This window comes from Tyto alba, unplaced genomic scaffold, assembly GCF_018691265.1.
Source record: "Tyto alba isolate M040663 unplaced genomic scaffold, T.alba_DEE_v4.0 Super-Scaffold_14, whole genome shotgun sequence".
NCBI lineage: Eukaryota > Metazoa > Chordata > Aves > Strigiformes > Tytonidae > Tyto > Tyto alba.
The window spans coordinates 33378331-33389536 of record NW_024881276.1 but is presented as its reverse complement, the minus strand read 5'-3'; the positions used below and the strand labels follow the sequence as shown (position 1 = coordinate 33389536).

The 11206-nt window shown below is 35.0% G+C and overlaps 1 long non-coding RNA gene across 1 annotated transcript in view; it reads right to left on the bottom strand.

The window, feature by feature from the left end:
• Positions 1–3223: 3223 nt before the first annotated feature.
• LOC122152952 overlaps positions 3224–11206 on the bottom strand; it is an 84200-nt gene continuing 76217 nt past the window's right edge. The window contains exons 2-3 of the long non-coding RNA XR_006164958.1: positions 10790–10883; positions 3224–3283 (exon numbers count right to left, since the gene is read on the bottom strand). This is a non-coding gene — a long non-coding RNA (uncharacterized LOC122152952). The remainder of the gene's footprint in view (positions 3284–10789; positions 10884–11206) is intronic.

Here is an 11206-nt window from a genome sequence, read left to right as displayed (position 1 = left end):
AAACAGGTTAACAACATTCAGTAGTCCCAATGACAAGGACCAATTACCTGGGAAGACACTTGCTCTATATTGTCACACAGGTTTTAGGTCTCCTGCAAAGTGTGTACTACAAAAAAAATCTTGGAAGTGTTGACAACTAGTGAATACTGAGAAACATTGAGAAGTCAGAGAGACACAATATACATTCATTAAAATACATTTGTGAATCATGCATATAATCAAACAATACGAGCCCTGTTATCCAGTGCTCTTATCAAAGAAACACTCCCTGTGAGTCTGAATTATGTAATTTCTACAATAGCTTTTCTAGTTAAACAAACCACTTAACACTTTTAACAGAGTACTTACATTGTGCTCTAAATCTTAGGAGGATAAAAGTTATCCAGTGTTTTTTATGATTCTTGTGGGGAGCAGTTATCTGGTAAGTATATGTGTTAATGCAGTTTTTACAAATGAGATTCACTAAATCTTTTTTGTTTCAATATTTTAATTGTATGGCTGACACTTTTTCTGCATGTTTTAACCTATCCAGCAGCAAACAGTGGTTGTGGAAATTCCTAACCTTCTAGTTTAAAGTGTTGACTCTTTCATTTGGCTCATTCAAAATTTCTGTTCAGTATCCTAAGACATGTTGCAAGTAGGCTGAAGTGGATTAATAAATTACTATCCCTCTCACACTCATTTATGCCTCTCCTTGTGTTCTATTTTTAGACACTGTCACTATGGCCTCATCTCAAAATTCAGATGGAAACTGTTGCAGACAAAGGTCAGGACTTCCTGCAAAATCCAATTCCCTTTTCCCCCTAAAAATAATAATAAAAAATGTACCGAGGAAAGGGGAAAAATGGATTTGCCATACATCACATCCAAATACATCTGCAGTAACCCAGTTTTCAAGAAAATTATCTTTAATTGGTTAAGATGAACAGGAGACATACTCTGGACAATAGCAAAAATCCTATGAGCTCACAGCGAGGATATAAATGAAGAGGGAGAAGTGCAGCCAGTAGCAGTACCTCACCTGGGGCTGGAGCTCAGACATACTGTTGGTGTGACTAGTGTGATGCCTGCAGCCATAGCAGTCCTCTCCCCATGGGGAGAAACGGAGGAGCCAGGTGCCACCATCCCCATGCCATTCAGTGAGAGGCACGACTCATCCTGAGCCTAGCCATGGCATGGTGGGTGCTTAGCTCTCCTCCTTGGTGCAGAACAGGGGTGACTCCACCCCCCAGATACAGAGACATCTTAGAAACCAAAACTTAGAGCCCCATGCTCTGGCCATTCCAAACAATGTTCAATCATAATACAACAATTGCATAATAGCACATTATTACATGGCCTGGTTGCAGACAAGAAGCAAGATTCTCTATTTCTCTGATAGCCTTAAATTGCTAACAATGGTCAAATTCCTGTTTGCTCCAAAATCAAATACATCTTCCTGGTAGAGGAAAGATAAAGTAATAGATGGACTCAGCAATCAACCCAACATTGCCGGATTCTTACACCAGTCAGTTGATGTTCTGCTACTACAGAGTCCGTGAAAAATTCTAAATATAATTATCTAGTACACAGAGGATTGAGCTCTTAAAAAGTTCAGTTCTAATATCAGTTAATATCAGATAGAGAAAATGTCAACACGAACAAACCAGAAGCAATAAAGCAGCAAAATCCAATCATTAACTGAAGAAATTTAATAGAATGTATGTTTCTTCATACTGTAAAACAAGAAAGCATGCCCTGTACTTTAAAACAGTGAAGGATGGCAGGTCAATTTTAAAACAGCAAAGAACCTAAAGAACACAGCTGTTAAAAAAATTTAAATTTTAATCAAGTGATAAAGACCAAAATTTCCTGGCTACAACTCACCATGCTGATGATTCTGGCATTAAAATCTTAAATTGAAAGAGATAGGAAGTTCATGTTTAGGAAGACATTTAGAGGCAAAGCAGACTCCTGCCACTTCTTTATTTATTTTACATGTATTAAGAGCTAATTCAATAGCCCAAAATTTCCAACAGCTCTACAATAATGTGCACTATTACAGCAAGATGACTAGAGAACATAGCATGTGAATCAAAGAAGGAAAAGTGAAATAAATATGCATCTTCTACTCAATTTTCCTGCTAATAAACAATTGTTCCTCAAAGCACAATTTAAAATGTTTAATTCAGTTTTATTTTACATATCCAGAGAGACGGGTAGTTGGTCTATTTTCTTAGGATTGTAATCCACTCCTTTACAAACTGTTGAGAACTTTTCCTTGACATTCAGCCCATATCTCAGAACAGAAGCCAGCCAACAAGTTTGTCTTGCAAGACTTCCCTTCATCTACCTTTAATGTCCTGTGACTGTTTATCCAAACAGCAAAGTCAAGAGGAGACTAAGTACAAAGATGTTTCTAAAACAAAGGGAAAATCTTGATTCTAGGAAAATAAATTACCTTATTCTTATTTTACTATTTTGGTGTTCAGTGAAATTGTAGCACTTGACTTAGAATACAGTACTTTGTGGTAAATAGGGCCCCATTAGGTTCTATCCCTGAAGAGAAATTTAAGAGCCAAAAAATAATTATTTTGTTGAACTATGGAAAATTCAGGGATAGATCTTCATCTGATATAAAACTTTCTGTATGCATTAACTCGAGTGGAGTTCAGCCAAGTTATGATCTGAGGATCTGGACCATTAAGTTTAATATAGTCTTTTGTATAGAGCAATCACCATTGATCAAACATTATAATTTGTATTATATAAATGCCTCTGAATATGACTTTTACTGGACTTTCTTTGGCTACTTCTCTTAATGATTTTGCACTGTGGAAGGAAAATTTTTAGATGAAAGTGGCACAATAATGATGAGCGTGCATTTGTTCATGCTGGCATAAATATTTTGACAACATTTCTAGATGAAGCTCATAAGTATGTGAAAATCACTACAGTCCTTTTTGGATAAAGGCCAGTGTCAAGTCCAGACATTAAATTCTCTGCAATATATCAGTCTGAGAATATTCCAGAGATATCACAAAAGTAATATTTATGAGTCCTAGAAAACCTGAGAAAAAGACAGGATTTAGTGTCTGAATAAATAGTTATAGAGGATCAGTAGTTCAGAGTTGAGACTTCTCCATCTCTTGACATCACTTAGATCAAGTGATGAAGATCAAGTCTATGAGCAATGGATCCACTCACAATCCTTTTCTACTTTACCTTGCTGAGCCTTCACCTTCCATATATTTTCCATTTGCGTAAGTAAAATCAACACATCACGCACCTGGCATTAATTCACCTGGAAAAAAAAAAAAAAAAAAAAAAAAGAACTCACAGCTGTGTCACATATCTTCCTTACTTCAATATCTCAGCAGAAATCAAACATCTCTGGACATGTGTCTGATGAGGATACTCTGATAACTTTCTGACTGGGCCTATAAATTGGTTATTGCTGTTGTAAAGAACTGAAGGAATTAATGACTCAAACATTAATTGACACAGAAAGCCTTGAGGACAAGCTGTGGCCTTTCTGATTTGTCTAAGGGATACTGCCCAAGGAAGCATAGAGTGTATTGAAGGGTGCACATCTTCACTCACTTGTGATTGTATTGCCAAATTCCTTAGATAAACCCCAAAGCAGGAGAGACATAGACTGAGTGAAACCAGATGTCAGGTTAATTCCTACACTTTAAATTATGACTATACCCTTGAAGAAGGACTAAAAAGACTGATAAGCTAAAGGCTGGACAATTGTCCAAGAAGCAAAAACTGAGGAAGAAGTAAAGGTGGTAGGAGGGAACACGACCACCAATTCAATAGGACAAGGGGGTTGGTGCATCCCATCCCCCCTTGGTGCACCTGCAGAACCTATGCTCCACCTTTTCCATGTACCTCATGGAAATTAATTAATGGAATACCTGCCTCTCTTTGTCTAGTATGCTAATCAGGTGATAAAATGAACTTAAAAGGTGACAGAAAACTTTGCTGCATGTGCACTCACCACCCAAGATTACCAGACCTGAGACAAGACTAGAATCTGGGGTGGTGATCTGGACACTTTGATCCTCTTCCTCTCCTTTCTTTCTCTTTCCCTTTCTTTCTTTTCCTTTCTTTTCTTTCTTATAGATTTATCAATAAGACACCACATTTCCTACTATCCTTTTCCAAGTTTAAGCTATTTCTACCACTAGTAAAACATTTTAACTTGTAATTTGGTGTCATTTCAAATTAAATTAACCTGAGGGGATCACAGAACTTTTACAACTCCCTGGACTTCCAGTTCAGGTCGTAACAGCCACCTACAACACAGTGTAAGAAATTAACTAGACACAAGCTTCACAGGGGTCGTGTTGCCTTGATAAAAATGATTGTTATCCAGAGTTTTTGTCAATACGACATTACATAATTCTTCTTTCTTGTATCTCAACCCCAACATCTAATACAGGCAATACAATACAGTTTGTTTGTGCAGTCCATAAGACATTGAAACAGCAAAACAAAGCAGTACCATCTGCTTAACCTAATGCATGATCAGTATTCCTAAGGATTTCAGCAAGGCCAGTTGCTATAGGTGAGCATAGCAAAAGCACAAGTCTTTGCTGTATAGGAGAGTTATCATGGAAAAATGTCTGCTCAATGACTTAAGCTTCTGAGCTCCAATACAATATAGCAGTAACAACAACAGAAAGAGGTATTTATTAGTGTAACCAGATTTATGGATAATTTAATCTGTACAGTAGTTCTCAATGCATTGATTTTATTTTTCAGTCAACAATTTAATATACTTTGTGAATTGTAACTTATAAGTTGCTTTAGGATGTAATCAATTTTCACAGAGGAAAATCTTTAAAAAATAAAAGCCCATAAAATACACTTTAACAAAACTTTGAAATTAAATACCACTTCGAATCAAGAGATATATTGCATAAAATAAAAAAGACTAAGTATTTAGATTTTTCAAAAGGATTTTTTTCTGAATAAACATTCTGATTAAAACATTACTTATTAATGATTTCTGAAATCAACATAGAATTAAAGGATGACTTAAATATAGTAAAAACTAAGAGAATAATACAATAAAAAAAGGAAAAAACATTAAACTCTTTTCAGAAATTTCAGTGAAAGTACAGTGTTTCGTACTTATAGAACATCCTTGGGATTGTGCACCAATAATCTTGGTGTATATTGTATATAAATATCCATATGAATATATACATATATGAAGGAAATGGATATCCCATCCCTAGTTATGGAAGAGTCAACAGAATATTTCAGGATAATTACTGAATGAAAGAGTAAATTGGCAGTTCTCTGATCCAAATACTTTATTTGTGATCAAAAATCAGTAAATTCAGACAGGACCCCACCTCCAGTGGTGGAAAAGTGCATCTAGTGGAGGACCAAAGGAGAGAATGAATGAACCTCTTTTGGACAGAAACTCCTAAAGGAATGTAGAGGCAGGAGAGTGGATAAAAACAAGGGGCTCATTTTGTGGTTTTGGAGACTACACTTCAGGTAAGAACAAGTAGTGAAGGTACTATTGTAATGACTTGTAATTATGTGTCCTATATATTTTTGAAAGTAGAAATCCGAAATACTTTCCATCTTTGTTTTGCCAATTGACGGGGTTAACACAAAGGACACAGACACCAAGCTAAAGAAATAGGCTTATTTTATTTTAGTAGAAATAGAAATTTTACTATAGTAGAAATAGCAGAAAGAATAAGCAAGGTAATGCACCTAGACATTACTATTTAAAGCTAGCTATAGTGATTAAGAAAGATACATCACCAATTGCCCTCATACTTTACCATCATCCAGACCCGTGCATCAGCTGGGGAGCCCCGTCACAGAGAAGGGTCGGAGAGCCTTTCCCGGCAATTGGGAAGTCCTACGCAGTGCGTCCACTCGTAGGTGAGGTCTCCGTCTTTGCTGTGGGAGGGTCCAGCTTTTATACAGTTTAACAAACAAGTCTAAACAAAACGCACAGGAGATATCTGGCAGATTGATATGCCTCACTCAGGCATGTCCGGATCTGGCCAGGATCCGGGCATGTCTGAGGAATTTCTGTTTTTCTTTACATTTGGGATTTATACTTACTTCCTATTGTTTACTTATAGTTCCCAAGGATTGTTCCCAGGGTTACATTTTCATGCTGATAAGATACTGGTTGCTTCAGTCTGCTGATAAGATGCTGATTGCTGGTCGGGGAATTCACTCAGAAGTCAACTTTGGTTTGAGGCCTATTGTTTGGGCCCCTTTTTGTTTCAATCTTCAGAAATTCAACATCAATCAGTGTGTACACAGTATGCACAACATCACACGTACAGCTGTTTAAAAGCTGTTTAAAAGTATAGTAAAATTTCAGTGATGTCAGAAGGTCAAGACACCTTTGGTGTTCTAGTATAGATCAGTTGTCCTATGTTTAATAAAGCAATAATTATGGTAACTTTTACGCTATGAACTACAAAAAAATAGTGTAAGGGTTATTGAAAGACGTTTATAATAGGAATGCATTTTTTAAGCCTATCATTTAAGATATGCATGGGAGCTATGGATATCATGGTTTTATAGTCAGATGGAAATTACCAGAAGTTTGTGAATCTCTAACAGCAAAATCCACACAGTACCTGAACTTTAAATTTATATTTGTATTATTAATGTCACCTAGAGAAGTCCTACTTTTTAGCAAAGCTAATGGAGATGAGAAAGGCTATTTTTTCCTAGCTATGATGAGAAAAAAATACCAAATTCATTCCTTTATAAAAGCCGTGAACCTTAATTTCCAGTTGCTCTAAGGACTAGTCATCATAGCTAGTTAAATCATTTCAAATCCTGTTTTCATGACTAGTGGGATAGTACAAGCTTCACTGTGAAAAAATAAAAGACAAATTAGTGATCTTTATCACCATAGATTGTGCACTATAATGAACGATTTCTGTCTAATGATTAGAGAAGGACAGATTTTCCAAGGTTTCAAAATATTGATAATCTCCTAAATTTAAAATAGCCAGATGGCTTTTGATATTACTCCTAATTTACCATGTCAAAAATGTAAGATTAATTAATATTTGATCTATGGGATCTGTGAGTTATGGTCTTGCTGAAATGTTACTTTTGAACATATGATTATTATAAATACCACCACCATCTTCTTTTGCTTACCAACTCTCCTTCATGTGACAAAAATCTCCAGCCATCTCTCTAAGTCTTTACCCAGTAAATGATATGTTGTTTCAAACACAGCTACACTGTAGTTTAAGTAACCTTGATGAATTTAGGTTAAAATTATACATGTCATCATGTAAGATACGTGTTTACTGAAACAGACTCATCCATCCCACACTGCTAGCTGTGGATCCTTTGTCCTGTGATACTGTCAGAGCTGGACATCAGTGACCACTGCCTCCACCTCTGAATACAATACACATCGCCAAAAGCATGCATGCATATCATATCTAAGTACTTCATTAGTTCTAATAATAGGGTTGCTTTCAGTGCCTAGCATGTACTTTTGTGAACATCAATGCATTAGAAAATGATACTTTTGAAAAATAAAAGAGAACTCATTTATTTTCATCTCCTTCAGTAGTGATGGTGTGGTTCATATGCATACTGCACTAGAATTTAAAGGCAACTAAAATAGTTACTGATTATTATATAAACAAAGTTTATGACCAAAGGGAGAATTATGTTATAAAATTGGGTTGTACTTTTCATGTACTTATAATTTGCCTTGATAACCAGAAAGTTCTAATTTCCCTAAATTTGGTCCCCCATGCCAATAAATGTGATTTTCCAGCTCCTTGCAAAGCTGTATTTCAATCAAATGTCAGCACCTACTAGATTAATCAACATGACATTAGGGATAAGGAAGTCAAATAATCCACCCAGCTGTAATGTGACTTGGTAAATAAGCAGTGACTAAGGAATCACAGAAAAACAAAGGCAAGAGTTCAAGCTGTCCTAATGTGTAACAGAGCAAAAATTGCAGTTTTTGTTGATTATATTGATCAGAATTCTCAGCCAATGGACATTTCAAGATAGTCCTGAAAATATCACAGCAGGGGTTCAGTCTAAATACAGCCTTAATCTAAGTATGTTCCTCTTCAGCTGATGTTAATTTTACATGGCAATCAACATCAAGATGCAGCTGAAGGAGGAGAAAAGACTAGAAGTCAGAAGCAGAGCAGTGTCTGAATAAGTTTCAATAAATAAATAATGAAAGCAGAACTACTTGACTTAAAGTAAATAGGTAGTTAGACTCCAAGGTCAGTTAAGCCTAACTGCCCATTTCCTTAAACAACCAGTACATTTCCTCTTTTGTTTTAATATTCCTGACATCTAAGCACAGTTTGTTGTCCTATCAGACTGACCCTATTAAGTTAGTGATGTGATAATTAGGATAGAAATCACATAGCTTAATGAAGAAATTTGGTTCTCTTTCAAAAAAAGTTCAGTTGATAAGGAAGCTGGGTTGAATGCATTGTGCAGCACAGGAGTACTGTGAGACTAGAGTCTGTCTGGTAGTGTTGATTTTAGATCTTCATCCTGCTATTTCCTCCCCAGGGAAAAGGTGAACATGTACCATGATATTTTACCTGTTTTGCACAGGACAGTTCCACATAATAACAGGGTATGATTTTCACACAAAATCTATTTAATTTTAAAACAATCAAGGTTTTTGAATGTGGTACCCAGCTTGCCAGAGCAACTTTCTACTCATTAGAGCACACATTTTCTTAGCCTGGTATCTAAATCAATATTTAGAATGTGATTTCTGGCAAATGTGGATGGAAATAGGTATCACCATTACCTTTCACTGTGTCTGTTTCAAACTCATTGTTTATTTTTTTTAAATTAAAAATGTATATTATTATAGAGTGAATATTCAAAGAATATTTTGGGTCATAAATTCTTCAGATTAATATTGCTGATATCAACCTTCACTATAACATATAAGCTTTCACCCTGAAAGTGGTGATCTATAATGCTTAATTTCAAGCATATGAACAGTAAAATTATAAGCTACTAGGCTATATAAAAGAAGCACCTGTATATGGTTTACTCAGTCAGAAGAAGCAATAAAGTATTTTTAAGATAAAAAAAAAAAAAAAGATACTTCCTAGTTATACCAAAAATACAGAGTGTTGCATTTGTACGCATTGAAATGTAGCATATCTCATTATGCATGGGTGAGTTGACGTTTCTTTGTTTAATACAGCAACTTGTTGATCCAATCTTGTTTCCTATGGTAACTCAGTTCCCTTTCAGGCTCATCTTCATTCTTTCCAGATTGTGTTTTCTCAGTAGAAATTAATGAGAAAATTCATATAATTTTAGTATGTTTAACAGCTAAGATAATAATTCTTTTTTTAAAATAGCACATAGCATATATGTGGCTAATGCTTCATCAGTTTACTTACAGCTGAACCTGAAATAATTTAATATCTTCTACAGAAGGAGGTATGGAACATTTAATCTGAACTATATTATGGTTAGTGGACCATGTTATTAAATGTATACTGTTAGACATATTTTTCAAATTCTGTTGGCTGTTAGGTTGCAAGGAACACAAGGAATATTGATTTAATTACATACCACGGGTTTGACCTAGACTTAAAATTGTTAACTGGATAAACTAAATGCACAACTTTAGCACAAACAGTGCATAGATGATTTCAAAATAGCAGACAAAAGAATGAATGAAATGGTTGAATTTCTTTTTCTGAGCAGGTAATACCCAGTCCCCTGTCCACCTCATTCATCAACTGCAGAAAGGCCTACTTTTGACTGCATTCATGTAACTGATAAATGTTTCCTGCTCAGTTAGACAGTTGGCTGAGGACAGTGATTTGAGGCAGAGAACCTTCCTTTTCCCTTTTGACGGCTGGATGCATGACTGCTTGGAAATTAATGTGAATAATCTTATCTCTGGGAAACTCAGGAGCAACAGGTAACTAATTTTATGTCACATACATGATCTGAATTTTTGTCTTTGTCTGAAAAAAACTCAAGTATTCTTTCTAGGCAAGGTAAAAGATGAAGTATCTGGAGTTTGCCTGATCTTATACTAGTTTATCAGGGACTTCATGTAGAGGAAAATTTGCATTATATGACTCTACACTGACATATTCCTTCTATGCATTAATTTCCTTATATTTCCCCAGAAGATGGGTAGAAAAGTTAACCTACATGAATGTTTCTCCTTAAAACTCTTTGGTGCCTATGGAAAAAGTCAATCCATATTCCAACCAGCTGAGAGGAACATGAAATCCAATCTTGTATGAGTAGGAATTAAATATTTAGACATCATAAAGTCTGTATCTTGTTATTTTCACTTTGACTTGAAAATGGGCCACATTCACATTACTAATTTCACTACAGTACAACAATATTTTGTCTTTCAGATCCATTTATTTGAAAATTTGTCACAACTGGTATTTGCTCTAGGTTGGATCTGCTGACAGATAGCTATCCTACAGAATAAATCAGCCAACTGAAATGTTATCCATTCCTTATTATTTCTATGGAACTCCCACACGTATAACTTCAGGATGCATTTAAATGAGAAATATGCCTATTTATTTCTATAATAATTCTTTTTTGCACATATCAGTTATGGAGTAAAGAAAGATCAGTTCAGGAAATCACATGAATTAACATGAGAAAATATTTCTATAAATAAGTAAATAAATATAATCACCATCTGGTTATTGCATAAAAGTTATTCTGAGGATTCAAAGTAAGTGAAAGACTTCCATTTTTTAAAACATTATTAAAAACTTTTTTTAGTCTCCATTACCTTTATTTTCTTAATCTCTTGTGAAGAATATCGTGGGGAAAATGCTTGAAAATTTTGATTGTTGCTTTCTCAACACTTACTTAAAATAGAATAACTGTGAAACAGGAGGAAAACAGAGCCAGAATATATTAAAAAGATGCAGTTTGTATTTCCCAGACTTCAGAACAAACTCAGATGCCACTGTACAGACCTTTGACACTGAGGAAGTTTTCTGGGGACCAAATACAATTAAAGTACTGAAATGCAAAGAAAATTATTGCATTAACTATATTCTACAATGCCTTTTTGTTATGACCAAGACAAAAATATTTTATTTCTTTAAAGAAATAATGCTTTAAGGTCTAATCGTACAAATCCTGGTTAGATAACTCTGATTTGCATTGAAATTTATAAAGGTCTAAAAACTATATGACATAG